The 16,214-nt window shown below is 41.9% G+C and overlaps 2 long non-coding RNA genes across 2 annotated transcripts in view; one reads left to right on the plus strand and one right to left on the minus strand.

The window, feature by feature from the left end:
* The window catches only part of LOC138970334 (uncharacterized), a 102,849-nt gene extending 88,595 nt beyond the window's left edge, over nucleotides 1–14,254 (minus strand). Inside the window, exon 1 of the long non-coding RNA XR_011456891.1 lies at nucleotides 13,509–14,254. This is a non-coding gene — a long non-coding RNA (uncharacterized lncRNA). The remainder of the gene's footprint in view (nucleotides 1–13,508) is intronic.
* The window catches only part of LOC138971193 (uncharacterized), a 666,631-nt gene that overhangs the window by 461,082 nt on the left and 189,335 nt on the right, over nucleotides 1–16,214 (plus strand). The gene's annotated exons all lie outside the window — the stretch shown is intronic.

The raw sequence follows: 16,214 nt of genomic DNA on the forward strand, positions 1-16,214 counted from the left end.
TTCGTATGTTGACGGTTTTCTAAATAAATCTGAAATTTGTCATTTTTATTTACTATTTACGATTCGCAGCAGGACTTTTTTTTTCAGGCAAAACAATTTTTGACTGTTGTGCGTTTTAGTGATGAGGTGATTTTTGCGTATTTTTGTTTCTCGTTGTGCTAGAAATAATTTCTCGTATGTACGTTAGACAAGGGATGCGTTTAGCTCGTCAGTTTAGTTGTCCTTCTTCGTGTAATAATTATGTGGAGCTGAAACTAAAGACACTGCGCGTTTGAATACCGTCACAGTTTAGAATAATTGGTCGTTTTGTCTTCTGTACTTATGATTCCGTCTGTGACAATTGTTGAGCACGCATTTAGCAAGTACTATGAGTTTTTAATTTATTTTATTGGTGTGCATTTTAGGGCAGAAAGCGCATGTTCGTAGCTGTCACTTCTGTATAATCCTTCTGTCGCAATGGCCTATGTCAATCAGTGATGTGGCACAAACCTACGGACAAGAGAGAAAATGGGGTGTTTACAGCTTATTTCATCTGTTTTCATCTTATAATTTTGTTTGTAAGCCAGTGAAGGCGGAGTTTTGAGAGGGGGGGGGTGTGGCATTCTCATGTAATTCAGCAAAATCATTGAAATCGTGCAATGTAGTGCCATTTCGTTGTTTGTTTTTAAATTAAACTTCCAGCCGTGAATTTTACTTTACTTAAAGCTATGATTGTGTGTACGTTGTATTTTCAAAATACAGTTTCTTAAAGTTGCCAGCACTTAAATCTCTGAACTGTTTTTCGTCATTTGTGTGGGCGCGTTGTCTTTTTTTTCGTGGTATATCTGCAGATATTGTTTATGAATATGGTAATCATATGTGAATATGAAAAGTGTATGTACAGTATTATGTTGTGAAGTTTCACGGGGAAATCATAATGATGGTAAAGGTTTTTATTTTGTTTGCGATGATTGTGTGGAGCACAGCAAGAGTGTGGAGAGAGAGTGTATGAGTGAAGGAGGGAGAGAGGGCGGGGGGGGGGGGGGGGGGGGGATGGAGTGAAGATCAGAAAAGGAGTGATAGAGAGTGTGTATGCACAAAGTAAGTTGTGTCGTGCAAGTTACCTGTGTCCATGTGTATATATATGTACATCTTGAATATTTGATTGCGTTAACGGTCCGAAGAATATACATGTTTCAGTATTTTGATGCAACAGATTTCTTTTCTGCGTTTTGGTTCTAGTCAAGTTCATGAAAAAAGAAGCCTGTACACATAAATAAAAGAAACAGTTCATTGTTACATCTTCCTTTGTATGGGGTGTTTTTCCACTGTCTGTATGGTTTTATCTTTTGTTATTAGAGATCAATTATAAAAACAACAGACGACGTGTGTTTGTTTAATTACTTTTACAGAAAGAGCATTAGTGTGTCTTTCATTGTTATAATGTTGGGTTTATAAGCCCTAGGAACAAATGAAAGATATCCCCCCTTACCCCACCCCACCCCTCCGCACTCAGTGTAATCTATCATGTAAACCACCAAGATGTCTGTCCAGACTTTTACATAGGAGTGATCGATAAGCAAAAAAAAGGTCCCGATCTGACCGCTACAACATTTAGCAGTTCACCTAAAACCAGTCCTGGTTGGCCACAGGTTGTCACGTGTTGCACAACATGGTAATACGTAGAGGTTACACGCCGAGTCTCAGTGATTATTAAAAATAATGGTCGAAGTTAGCGGATCATGAAAAATGCGAGCTTTAGCGAGCTTTTTCATGACCGCGAACTGAGACCATTATTTTTTATAATCACTGAGACGAGGTGTGTAACCTCTTTATTCCTCCTTTCTTCAGTTATTCAAAGAAAAGAGGAGGTTTTTTGCGAAAGTTTGATCGAATCCTATTCACTCAACCAGTCAACCTGCGCAGGCGATCGATTAATGCGCGGTTGTATAGTTCCGTGCAAATCATTCCATTCTGTTAACACTTCTTGTCAGTTTTCCTATTTTGGACTAAAATCAAGTACACAGATATGCTGTTATTCTGCTGTGGCGGCAAAGGCAGATATTGTGTGTTCTGTATATGTTTTGGTATCGCTTAGGATAATGTTCTTTCATCAAATGGGACTAGCAGACGAACTTTTGCACCCGTGTTCCAACGTTAAAAACTGTATGAAGTTCAGTTTTCTGGGGACAATAGTGTATGAAACCGCTTTATGTTGTTTAAATTGATGAGATGTGTGCATTTGGTTGCGTGTGATCTGTTTATTAAATGAAATATTGTTGAAAACTGACCGTCGGATTGCAGTCTGTTGTCGAAGAAACTGAGTGAAAAGAAGGGGAACTACTCTTGTCGCTAGACAAAGTATGAGTTACTTGCCTTGCGGGAAATTGCTTGTGATGAACGTTTGAGCACGGCAAATCTAGATTCAGAAAACAACCGAACTCATGGATTTTATATGAAGATTCATGTGTTCAGGCCTGTAGTTGTTAATTTAAATGCGGTATGTTTGTATTGTTTGCTCCAGAGATGTATACTTCGTACGTTAGAGCGTTCGGAACTTTTCAGTCGCAAAAAGTAGTACCGAAACAGAACAACTTCTCAACCCATTGCACTATGATATCGAGGATTCAGGCTGTTGCTGGGTCGTTATTTGTTTGGTTGCTGGGTCATTATCGAAAAATAACTACCCCTACAAGTTTACAGAGGTAAAGAAGCAGAGGGGGGAATAAAACTGAAAAGCCTGTGTAGATCCATGGTGTTTTATAAGATGGTTCATCATTATGAAAACAAAACTATCTTCCATGAAAATGGACAATACGTAGTACTTGCAAACAGAGCTTTGGTTGAATATGAGGAACTTAATGATGTGTATTGGATGCTGATACTTTTAATCCTTTGTCAATTTAACTTCACATCACTAGGTGGGATTTGAAGCTTTTGATTTCATTCCAATTCGAAGAGTATTAAAAACATCATTCACAGTCGAATTGTGAGTAGCGCCTCTTGTTGTCGTTCGTCCGAAGAGAGAGAGAGAGAGAGAGAGAGAGAGAGAGAGAGAGAGAGAGAGAGAGAGAGAGAGAGAGAGAGAGAGAGAGAGAGAGAGAGAGAGTGAGAGAGAGAAAGAGAGAGAGTTAGAGAGAGAGAGAGAGAGAGAGAGAGAGAGAGAGAGAGAGCACCTTTGTTAAAAAAAAACTCGCGAGAGTTACTTTCAGCCCCCTTTAAGGCACACACACACACACTCTCTCTCTCTCTCTCTCTCTCTCTCTCTCTCTCTCTCTCTCTCTCTCTCTCTCTCTCTCTCTCTCTCTCCAAAACACGCCCCCTTGCCCCCACCACAGTACCCCCGGGCTCCCACTTCCAACCTACCCCCTACCCCCATCCTCACCCATCCTGCTTTCACGTATGACTACACCATCGTACCAAAAATGATTCCTCCACGGAAGCCCCAAAGATCCCAAATCAAATTAAGCCCGCTTCACACGCTCCCGGCGCTTGAACTTCAACCACGTTTAATCACACGCTAATCACATAAAGACCTGAAGAACTCCGGGATTCATCAGCTCCTAAGCCTCGCTTCAGCAGGTCACGTGTCAATCACCGGCCAATCAAAGTGGCAAGAACATCGCATCAGTTTCACGGACCGACGCCCAAAGTGGAAGAAATTGGCCCCAGCGATTTTTGCTTCGTGCGTTGGATTTCACGGCATCTTGCTCGAGTTTTGCACAATTTGAAGCAGGAATCAAAAAGAGTTCGCTCGGCTGCACCAGCATGGGAACCAGGGACAAAGATCTGAGATCGGAGGCCGCGTGGTATGTATTAGCAAGAAGTGGAAAAGTGAAAGCCAGACACAGTGAAGAAGCTCTTCACAAAGTCGAGTGCGAGCTATTCTGCACGTGGAGCACGGCGGTAAGAGTACAATCAGGCTTGACTGAAGAACAGACACGATCGGTCTAATCAGGGGTGCTGTGAGCAAAGACAGCAGAGCCAGTTTTTGGGTGCTTCTCATGCTCTTTCCTTTGAAAATGATGTGTGTATGTCAGTGTGCTTCATGCATGGTCTGAGTGTCTGTACTTTTGTTGCTGTACTCATCAGCCTCTTCTTGCCTTTCTGTGACTGTGTCTCGACATGTACTGTACAGCAGGCGGCTCAGTGAATGTGCATCATTGTGAAATACACTTAGCATGTTTCTTTTTATTTAAGGCTTAAAACACCGGTTTACGACAGGCTTCGGAAACAGAGCTCGCACTTAATCCCTTCGACTGTAATGAGGATAATAGATTCCACATGTATATATATTTATTTCTCTCTCTTTCTCTGCTAAGAGATTTTAACAAATCTCGGAAGAAAGTCTCTGCTGACTTTCAATTGTTTCTTTCACAATTTCTGATATTTTATATATATATATATTTAGTATACATGCCCCTTCCCCCGATCACTCAACTTTCACGATAACTCACCTCTGGCCGCCTCCTTCTCTCACTGCAATGTCAACTATTTTCCCATTTCTTTTCCTCGAAAACAAACCTGGTGAAACCAAATGGACGTTGAAATACATATAAAAACGAGAAAAGAAATGGGGAAAAAATGAAAAAGCAGGCCAGTCACAGCGGTAACCCCACATGCACACAGTGATGCAGAAAATCAAATCGACACTTTAAAAGCACGAAAGAGGGGAAAAATGGGTTCCCATGTGGTTTTAATCATTTCAAACCAATTCCTCCTCATCCATCTGACAGCAAGGTAATGCCGTACAAACTCATCACATGGCGAGCCTTATCCAAACGCGCTTCCTTTCTCCTCTAACTTGACATGGAAAACCTGTTCACTCTATTGATCAAAATCAAATCTCCCAACCGTTGAACCTCCAAGAAATAAAGAGGTGGGAGAGAGAGAGAGAGAGAGAGAGAGAGAGAGAGACACACACACACACACACACACACACACACACACACACACACACACACACACACACACACACACACACTGCTCACACACAACATAAACAAGTCGCGTAAGGCGAAAATACAATATTTAGTCAAGTAGCTGCCATTTTTCAGCAAGACCGTATACTCGTAGCATCGTCAGTCCACCGCTCATGGCAAAGGCAGTGAAATTGACAAGAAGAGCGGGGTAGTAGTTGCGCTAAGAAGGATAGCACGCTTTTCTGTACCTCTCTTTGTTTTAACTTTCTGAGCGTGTTTTTAATCCAAACATATCATATCTATATGTTTTTGGAATCAGGAACCGACAAGGAATAAGATGAAAGTGTTTTTAAATTGATTTGGACAATTTAATTTTGATAATAATTTTTATATATTTAATTTTCAGAGCTTGTTTTTAATCCGAATATAACATATTTATATGTTTTTGGAATCAGCAAATGATGGAGAATAAGATAAACGTAAATTTGGATCGTTTTATAAATTTTTATTTTTTTTTACAATTTTCAGATTTTTAATGACCAAAGTCATTAATTAATTTTTAAGCCACCAAGCTGAAATGCAATACCGAACCCCGGGCTTCGTCGAAGATTATTTGACCAAAATTTCAACCAATTTGGTTGAAAAATGAGGGCGTGACAGTGCCGCCTCAACTTTCACGAAAAGCCGGATATGACGTCATCAAAGACATTTATCAAAAAAATGAAAAAAACGTTCGGGGATTTCATACCCAGGAACTTTCATGTCAAATTTCATAAAGATCGGTCCAGTAGTTTAGTCTGAATCGCTCTACACACACACACACACACACACAGACACACACACACACACACACGCACATACACCACGACCCTCGTTTCGATTCCCCCTCGATGTTAAAATATTTAGTCAAAACTTGACTAAATATAAAAACGAAAACATAATTATTCAGTCACAGAGCCTCGCCTCCACCGGTCTAATCAGTCGGGAAGGGTACTGGAACACAGACAGGGCGCTCCTCAAGCACGCTCGATTACCTCCCCGTTTTGCTAGCACGTGCACTGCGGCACATGTGTCAAGCGTTCGGCGTGTCACCGCTTTTGTGCATGAGTGACAGAGCGTGGCGGAGTGGGGCCAAGCCTCTTCAAGCTCGGATGACCTCGTTCTCTCCGCTACAACGCCTTTCTGGGCTTGGCTGTGATCATCTTTGGGGTATTCTTGATTTCAGTATGTGTTGGGAGTGTGCTGACTGATCGACCTGAGGCTGGTTGAGTTGTGGAAGAGGATTGAGGTTGAGAGGTGTGATCAAGAGCTGGGATCACGTGCTTGGGCGAGTGTGTGTGTGTGTGTGTGTGTTTGTGTGTGTGTGTGTGTGTGTGTTTGTGTATCACAGAGATATAGAATATTCTATATCTCTGTGGTGTGTATACATACGTGTGTGTGTGTGTGTGTGTGTGTGTGTGTGTGTGAGTGTTTGCGGTGTGTGTTATGTGGGAGGGTGTGTGTGTGTAATATAGTGTATCAGCAACTGAAAGATATAGTTAGGTTTGATGTCATTCTGGTCATATTAAAAACTGTTAGACCTCAGTAAATCTATCGCTTTCCATTTCAACTGTCATTCACCAGTACAGAGCTGCAATCCTGATCATCTTAAAATAATGCTTTCGGAGCAAAATCGCTCAAGTTATAAAAAGGTTGCACAAAAACAAAAATGCTTGCACTTGTTCTCTCCTGACATTTGATACTGACAGACGGATTGGTGACAAAAAGTTGTCAATCCGTTTACTATAGCTGAACCCAAACCTGTCAAACAAGTGTCAGGATGATGTGATATCGGTCACAAATTAACTTTTCACATGCACGCATTTGGTATGCACTTAAAAGTTCAAGCTGGGGCTTGTGGTGTGTCAAAAAGGACTACACCACGATTTGTTTGACACTAGATCAGATATTTCACAAACGAAGGAAAAATTAAACTATATATGCTTAACCTTTGCCGTGCTTCCTGGGTTCACCTGTACCCAGAGACACACTAAAATCATTGTAACTCTGGAACCATTAAAGGTATCGTTTTGAAATTTTAAGTATCTCTCACACACCTAATTTGCTCTCTGTCTGCAAATTTTTAGTGTGTACATGACATCCTAGTCCAGGCTAGTGGACACCACAGTGACCGAGCCAGTTCTCCGGTTACTGCAGCAGTGCCAGGAAGAGACCCAAGGCGAACACTGCAGACACCCTAGACAAACACCCCTGGAGAACATTACATTTGACACGCCGCTGCCGCCTCGGCTCTGTTCCAGGTCCAACAACCGATCCATGTTTTCGCCGCTTCCAGTCCGGTCTCAGTGCTTCCGTCACGTTTCGTCACTCTATCGGACATCCCTATCGACTTCAGTATGAGTTATTTCTAATATGCTGACTGTTAGCAAATGATTACAGGCATGTCGAGAAAAAAGATATCAAGCATGAGCCTTTTAGGCGAATGCTGATATCGTTTGTGAGACATGACTGTTATCATTTGCTAACAGTCCGCATATTAGAAATAACGGTTTTATTACCGTTTAATTCGACCAAAACAAATTTCGAAGCGACCCCGCGAATTAGACAGAACAGCCGCAATGGGAACTTGAGCGCTCCTACCTGATTATGCCTGTCAGTCAAAGAATTCTCGTGACCTGGGTCAGCCAATCAGAGTAATACTCCTGACGTGATGAATATTCACAGATCAAATGCGTTTGACACACAACAATCTCACAAGATAAACCATGTTCAACATGCGTTTCGGTTGCTTCGCTTTTTCTTGTTGAATAGAGAGCGACAGATTTCGAACCGACTCAAGACGGATGGGAAATGACGTAAAGATAAATTTGACGTAACGCGAGTGACGCAATTTCACTTGATTTTTCGAACTTAGTTAATTTAGATTTCAAGTGAGCAGGTCGGCATTTCACACTCAGAGGATGGGCAGTACCTTGCTGTTCCGTAAAGCACCCACCGACAAAACTCGCTTATCGGTATTTTGTTTGATAAAGAGAGTATTATCTGACAGCATTTGAAGTGTCATTCTGTAGAATAAATCACGCTGATCTTGTTGATTTAAATTTTTACTTTGTTTTGTCAATTTTTAGCTTGATAAACAAAAAGGGTCCCTGCCTGAACGTTATAACATTTAACAGGTCACCTAGAGTCTGTCCTGATTGGTCAAAAAGCCATATGGGTCACTGAATTGGTAATAAAGAGAATTGTTTGTGACAGAAGACCAGAGAGGGTTGTGGGTGTTTCAGTTGTTGACGCGATGCCAACTGATGCCTACGACTGCCAAAGGGTAGGAGCTACCTTAAAATACACCGTTTTTCTCTCCAAGTCATTCGACCACAACATTCATGAAACAGAACTGTTTGTGTTAAAATTTGGTGTGCCTTTGCTTCAATGTATGTAGAATAATAGTACATGATATAAAAAAAGTGTGCTTTTAGATTGACTTAGTGAACATTATTTAAAGAAAAATAAGCAAAGCGATGAATCGATAATTTCAAAAGTATTCATCAGAATGATTTGAACTTTTGCAGAAATGTTTCAGACATTCTGATAGATGTTTTGTTCGAAATGCTATGCTCTAGGGAAAAAAAGTGAAAGTGATACAAATGTTGACTTTGTGGGTACAAAATCTATGTTCACTGGAAAATGTGTATAATCTTTAACTTTTTTCCCTAGAGCACACACACACATGTATAGAGTAACGTCACTCGTCATGGGACGAGATCTGGATGTAGAATAACAGTCTTGTATGCTTACTCCATTACCTATCTCCCCCGACACCCCATCCCCTCTCCCCTCCTCACCCCACCCACACTGTCCTGGAGTATTGAACAATTTACATCATGATTGTTGTCGCGGCGGATGTCCGCAGAACGGTCACCAAGAAGACAGGAGAAAGGAGAACTGAACAGAACGACAATTTTCAAAATTGTTATGAAAATCTATCGAATTTGCCGAGTCTGCGGAGCGCTGGGGGAATCCGTTTGGTTTAGAATTTCCCCCTATTTGATGGAGCATCGCGGCCCGGGCATAAAACGCTAACACAATAAAGCGGGGCGGGATCGAATAATACCCTGCCACCGACTACCCATGTATAAGGCGGTAACCTCGTCTGAAATCAAATTGCAATCATTAGGGTAATGAAATTGACTTTTGCAAAGCATTATGGCCGACACAGGGCGTCGCACGACTGTCAGGGGAGATGAGCCGGGATCTCGCGGGAAGTTCCTCCAATTCTCTCCCTTGCCGCTCCGCTAGGGGGAGCCCTAACACAATTTCCGGTGGCTGAAATGGAGGCAGCGCACCTCACGGCCGCTTTTTTATGTGACAAGGCTCATCTGAAGAGTATTGCACTGACTTTTCAATCATCCATTTTTCTTGTCAGATTTCGTCCTTCTTTTATTTCCGCTTTGTGTTTCGACCTGGCCTCCCCGCTGCCAATGCTCTCCCTTGTATCAGTCATTGTGGTTGAAGTAAGAAAAGGTCTCAGAGTGAAAAAGAATGGATAAAGTGAATCTTCTTCTTGCATTCAGTATCGGCCGGGGATAACTTGATGTTCAAGAACATTGTTCCAATTCAGTCTAGGAAGCTGTTGCAAGGTACTAACCTTTGCAGGCGGAGACTGTAACCTAATTAGAAGCGTGTTGCCGAAAAGGAGGTAATTGGCTCGGCGGGGTGAAAATGAAAGGCTTTGGTCGCCGATAATGTTGAAACTGAAATTCAATTCATTCCGTGAAGTTTATTTTTATATTCAAGGGTCATAACTGCATAGTGCTCTGTTGACGGAGAGGTAATTTAGACCAGCGTTATTGCTTAATTCAGACTCGAACACCATCCGGCCCGTTTTTCGAAACTTGTTGCGCCACACTGATCTGCTCCGGCCGCTTCATCTCGGCTGCGGCGGTGCTACCGAGTTAGATTTACGAATGGGTTGGTAATTATGTCATGATATAATATCTAAAAGGTTGCTAGCAAAGAATAATCTGATTTCAGTTGTGCACAAGAGTGAATGATCGTGCCAGCTATTTCCCAAACCCGGTAGTGTAAGTTTCAGGGGCGGATCTGGGTTTTGAAAGGGGGGGGGGTGCAAAGTTTTTTTTTTGTTTGTTTGTATACTTATCAGCGAAGGCGCGAAGCGCCGAACCGATGGCGCGAAGCGCCGAGCATGCTAGGGGGGTCCGGGGGCATGCCCCCCCGGAATTTTTTTTTAAAAAGGAAGCAAAATTGTGCAATCTGGTGCAATCTGAGCGTGTAAAGTGCTATTTTCAGGTGATACATTTTTCTTCTTTTTTTTTTTCTTCTTTTTTTTTTTTTTTTTTTTTTTTTGTCCCGCTGGGGGGGGGGGGGGGTGCAATTGCACCCATTGCACCCCCCCAGATCCGCCCCTGAGTTTCTTTATTCCCCCCTCTGCTTCTTTACCTCTGTAAACTTGTAGGGGTAGTTATTTTTCGATAATGACCCAGCAACCAAACAAATAACGACCCAGCAACAGCCTGAATCCTCGATAGTGCAATGGGTTGAGAAGTTGTTCTGTTTCGGTACTACTTTTTGCGACTGAAAAGTTCCGAACGCTCTAACGTACGAAGTATACATCTCTGGAGCAAACAATACAAACATACCGCATTTAAATTAACAACTACAGGCCTGAACACATGAATCTTCATATAAAATCCATGAGTTCGGTTGTTTTCTGAATCTAGATTTGCCGTGCTCAAACGTTCATCACAAGCAATTTCCCGCAAGGCAAGTAACTCATACTTTGTCTAGCGACAAGAGTAGTTCCCCTTCTTTTCACTCAGTTTCTTCGACAACAGACTGCAATCCGACGCCGGTCAGTTTTCAACAATATGCCATTTCATAAACAGATCAATCGCAACCAAATGCACACATCTCATCAATTTAAAGAACATAAAGCGGTTGCATACACTATTTTACCCAGAATACTGAACTTCATACAGTTTTTAACGTTGGAACACGGGTGCAAAAGTTCGTCTGCAAGTCCCATTTGACGAAAGAACATTATCCTAAGCGATACCAAAATATATACAGAACACACAATATCTGCCTTTGCCGCCACAGCAGAATAACAGCATATCTGTGTACTTGATTTTAGTCCAAAATAGGAAAACTGACAAGAAGTGTTAACAGAATGGAATGATTTGCACGGAACTATACAACCGCGCATTAATCGATCGCCTGCGCAGGTTGACTGGTTGAGTGAATAGGATTCGATCAAACTTTCGCAAAAAACCTCCTCTTTTCTTTGAATAACTGAAGAAAGGAGGAATAAAGAGGTTACACACCTCGTCTCAGTGATTATAAAAAATAATGGTCTCAGTTCGCGGTCATGAAAAAGCTCGCTAAAGCTCGCATTTTTCATGATCCGCTAACTTCGACCATTATTTTTAATAATCACTGAGACTCGGCGTGTAACCTCTACTTACAGGTCAGTGCGAATCGCGGCAATCACGGTCAGTCTGATAACTGCCAGCCAGTCAAGCGAAGCTTACAACAAAGCCGCGATAAGAACCAACGCAACTAGAATCTGTGGAACCTCCTTTTTAAGACCTACACAACATTCGGATAAAATCTGGCCTTTTTGAAGGAGAGAGTCTCAGTTGAAACGTGGGTAAATTTACTGAGGTTATGGACACTGAGAGGATCGGAGAACGCGGGATTCTCAAAGTTGGGTGGCGGGGGAAGGCGGAGGGGGGGGGGGGGGGTGTCTTAAAAAGGGCGTTTTATTGTTTGTATGACCAGTTGCAGATTTCTTTTATAGTATTTGAGATTTTAACAGACACACTGAGAACAGTAGATTTTAAGTTGACGCTATCCCTGGTAACTTTAAACATCCGAAAGTTCTGAACACTTGACGGCAAGAATCAGCCTCGTCAAAGTTTAAAATCTGAAAGTTATAACACCTCAGACGCCAATTTAGGAAATATTTCTGGAAATTTAATCGAGTCTCAGTTCCAGAACTGAAAGGGAAAAACCTGTTGCGGGCTTGGTCGAATTGGTCACTCCTAATCTCGTGATCTTTTGTTGTTGTGTAAATCTGGGCCGGCCAATGTGGGCAGGAACCGGAACTGAAGTCATTACAGTGTCATACCCTGGCAGGCTCTTCTTGGTTCACCTACCGCTGAGACAGCATATACATGTAGTTAGCTTGTCCATAGACCATTTATCCTGGACCGCCAACTAGCTCTCTCTCCGCTCTTTCTCTCTATTACGAGGTATAGCGGCCTCTCGCATTTAGGAACCTACGCTTACATGGCCTTTCAGAAACCAGGGGGATGTCATATCCGGTGTCGATTGTAAACATGGACGAAGTTGCCGAGGTAAGTTCTGAAAATGCTAAAATAAACTCAGCTAAAGTGCATATGGAACATGTTTTTCGATGAGTTTTGTTAAGTTTAGTTTTGAGTTTTGGAAAATCCAGTTCATTGTCACCTGCCATTGTCACAAATAACTGGAGCGTGCTTTCTTTTCACTGTCTTCGAATCGCTAGCCTTTCAAACTGGACGCTAAGCGCCCCTGAAAGTCGAGCGTCGTAACCTCGAAGGGTCACGTGACGAGTTGGCGGTCCAGGCTAATTTTGGTCTATGGCTTGTCAACTGATTTGGGCCGGGAGCGCCGCTTTTTGTAGCATCGCCGGCCAGTCGTGGTTTTCTTTCCAGGAAGTTTTTATTCTTGATGCTGATTTTCTATTCCTTACTATTCAAATCCCAACCAAACAAAACAAAACACAAACAAAACAAAACACAAACAAAACATGATTTTCTTGTCAAGCTTGACACCGAGATCAGGAAGTAAAACTAGATATAACCAACTTTTGTGAGACATTGTTCTTACAATGTTTGTTTGTTTTTGTTTTGCCTTGTGATCTATATCACAGAACTAAGATTTAGTTGTTATGTATTAAAGAAAAGAAAAATAGTTGGAGTGTTCGTTATCATTATTCTAAAAAGAAATCGATAGTGTACTACGAAAATCTGGCTGCCAAAGAACCTCATGGAAGGTAACTATGCTGTCTTCAGTATTTACTGTGTTTGTCACAATTTGTGTTCTGCATCATGCATGTGTTAAAAAAAATGTGTTCGCTGTGGCAAATACTGATTTATACCAGCAAACGATGTATCGAGAAGTGGAACGTAGCCCGCAAACACAATAACATCATGTTCGCAGCCTTCACGAGTTGCCTAATTAGCAATACAGTCTCAAGTAACAAAATGCAAATGCGTCACATCCTCTCCGTGCACACCAGGCGGTGCTCCCATCTGCTGGTTCCTGCATCTAATCAATCCTGTAATCTCAGCCAATCAGATCAAGGAAGAGATCAAGGGAGATCATCTCGGCGACAACGCTGCCAGTGTGCTGAACACAAACAGCTGCCGTTCACTAAAACCTTGAGAACCTTCGGGGGAGGGGGGGGGGGGGGGGGGGGGGGGATTGACGCCTCATTAACTGAACAGATCTTTGTTGGTAAACCCCATTTTAAGGAAGTCACCTCACATGTTAGCAGTGTGAATGCAAAAGGATAATGCTTCTTGTTACTATACACAAAACAACTTTAAAGGCACAGTAAGCCTCCCGTAAACCATCACAGAGCTCCCCGAGCGTCTAAATACAGTACAAGCATACTTCCATTTGAACGCTCACCGAACGGGAACATCCTGGCTGCTTTCTGTCGAGCGTGAGACATTTTCAAAGAATTTATTTTCGTAGACTTGTTCCGTTAACAACAACGGCGCCTCGTTTTTGCGCAAGACCTAACTTTTAAAATCTAAATAATAAATTGACAGCTTGTTACACAAACATTCTTTAATCATAAAAGAATTCGTTTTTCATCAAGACAAGATCAGAACAATTCGAAGTTGTGAAAGTTTAAAAAAAGAAAAGCCCGGAAGCAGGGTCACGCAAGGGTCGTAGCAGACGACGGCCGGTTTATCAGTGCAAATCGCCGTTCCTCTCAACAGTCAAAAGCCATCGCTAGAGTTCTTGTGAACCACAGCCGTTGTTTCGTGCATAAAAAAACGTGCTATTGTAGATAAGCTCACGTCGAGTCGCATTCAAATGACTAACTATGACGACTGCATTGTGAAAAGGGAAAACTGGATCACACGGGTTCACGATGGCTCAGGGGTAAGATAAACCACGCAAAAATAAATTCTTTGAAAATTGTTCGCTCTTTACGGAGGGCACCTAGGATGTTCTCAATTGGTGAGTGTTTAAATGAAATGGTGTTTGTACTGTGTGTAAAAGCCTGACCGTATCTGTGATGGTTTACGGGAGGCTTACTCTGCCTTTAAGAAGGAAGTGTTCCCGCTATCCGAGCATATATTGTATGCGAGTGGACTGACTTCCACCGGAGATTCATAATTGCATCAATCTCAAGTGTGTGACTTGACATTCTGGACTCTACGTACCGGCACTTACAGCAAACGGATCGAGAAGTAAAATCAGCATTAACTATTCAGAGACGTAATAGTTGCTGCAAATTGAAGTATGAAGTAAAGAAGGAATGATTACGTATGACTGACTGACTATTAGGGTTTAACGTCCTCTTAGACCAACTGGTCTATATTGGGACAGGTATTGGTAATACGCTGAAGATATGGTGTGATACTTTGATTCGAACAAGCCCGCAGGCTGTGGCTGTCTTCTTCGACACACCAGCATTGGGTTTGTCTCGTCAAAGTATCGAAATGGGTACGATCATGATATTAAATCAGAGACGAGAGATGATGCATGCGTGTCTTCGTGATTACGTATGTCAACTTACGGACCAGAAAGCACGTACAGTGCCTGCTCGTGAAAACAAGTTCTTCTCACAATCTCTGACCTGGCCAGCTTCTACATGGAATAACAAGAGGCGAAGCCTTCAAGGCTCACGTAAGAAATCGACAAACAGTAACACAAACTCAATCACTCCGTCACACATACACACACACACAGTAAGCATAGGTGACACTGTGCAAGAAAGCGAGACACTAGATCTAGATCTGTCTGTCTGCATGTAGCCTACTTACAGGGACACGACTGTCAACTAGTCTCGGCCCGCTCAAAATAACAATGACCGAGACTTTCAGTAATTCCTTCGCGTGACGTCTAACCCTCTTACGTCATAATGTGACGTCTTCAAATGTTAAAGTTTCTAACACTCACACACACCACGCACAGACAAACGTTAGCACCGCATAGGCTACACTTACGTGAGCCAAAAACCATCCCTCCACTTAGGCACTTCCCTAAAATCAACTGTGCAGAATTGTTTGATGATTTAAGTATATAATTACCCACTGCACACGCAACAGTCGTGCTAATTATTTTGGTTTGTGTCAAAATTGAGAGATGGCTTTATTCTATGTAATTTAAAACCATGACTAGGTCCGAGTTGGTAAGCCAGACAGTTTACACTGGAAGGGCTGTTCGTTTAACCATAGCTCTAAATATAGGTCCCTGGTTTAACTAAGTGAGAATTCCAGCTTACACAAACATGTATGCCCAAAACGGGAGGTCATGAGCATGCACACAAAGCTTTATTTCACTGGGATGTTTACAAGATTCTGCCTTTGACAGACTTATAAGGCCATGAATAAAAACAAATCTCACGTTATTACTCGTCCATCATATCACACACACACAGCAAACAATAAGAACAAAATAAATTGATTTTTCAAGAATCTTTAATTGTGGACGGAATTCATTTGCATACAAAAATTAAGGCAAGTAAAAATGGGTGCAAAAATAAAAAAAAAGTGCATACAACAAGAAAACCAAAATCAATATTTTATTATGAGGTGACCCTTTCTGTTGTGGACAGATTTTTTTTCTTCTGAGAATGTTACAAAGAAAACAGCAAAATATTAACCTACAGAAAAAAACTTTTTTATATTAACAAATTTAAGTCATACAACACAGTTCGGCTACATTGTCACTACATCACACACACACACACACACCCCCCCCCCCCCCCCAAATTAAAAAAACCAAAACATGGACAAAAACAACAACAGACTTTAAGCAGCTGCTCAAGAATGTGTGTGTGTGCATGTGAGGTTTTCTTTTAATTTTTAATTTTACCCTATTTTCTTGGTGGACCTGGTAGGTGGCATTGTTAGATGATAGGGGTCTGAGGTTGGCAGGGATTAAGGGGGGGGGGGAGGGGGGGGGGGTCAAAGGGATAAGTAAATTTTGCAATAAAGCTTCCATAATCATACAGGCACTGCTCTATTGGTGCGAAAAGAATATGATGTCAGATTAACATCTAATAAT

Source organism: Littorina saxatilis, linkage group LG7 (genome assembly GCF_037325665.1).
Source record: "Littorina saxatilis isolate snail1 linkage group LG7, US_GU_Lsax_2.0, whole genome shotgun sequence".
In the NCBI taxonomy this organism is placed as follows: domain Eukaryota; kingdom Metazoa; phylum Mollusca; class Gastropoda; order Littorinimorpha; family Littorinidae; genus Littorina; species Littorina saxatilis.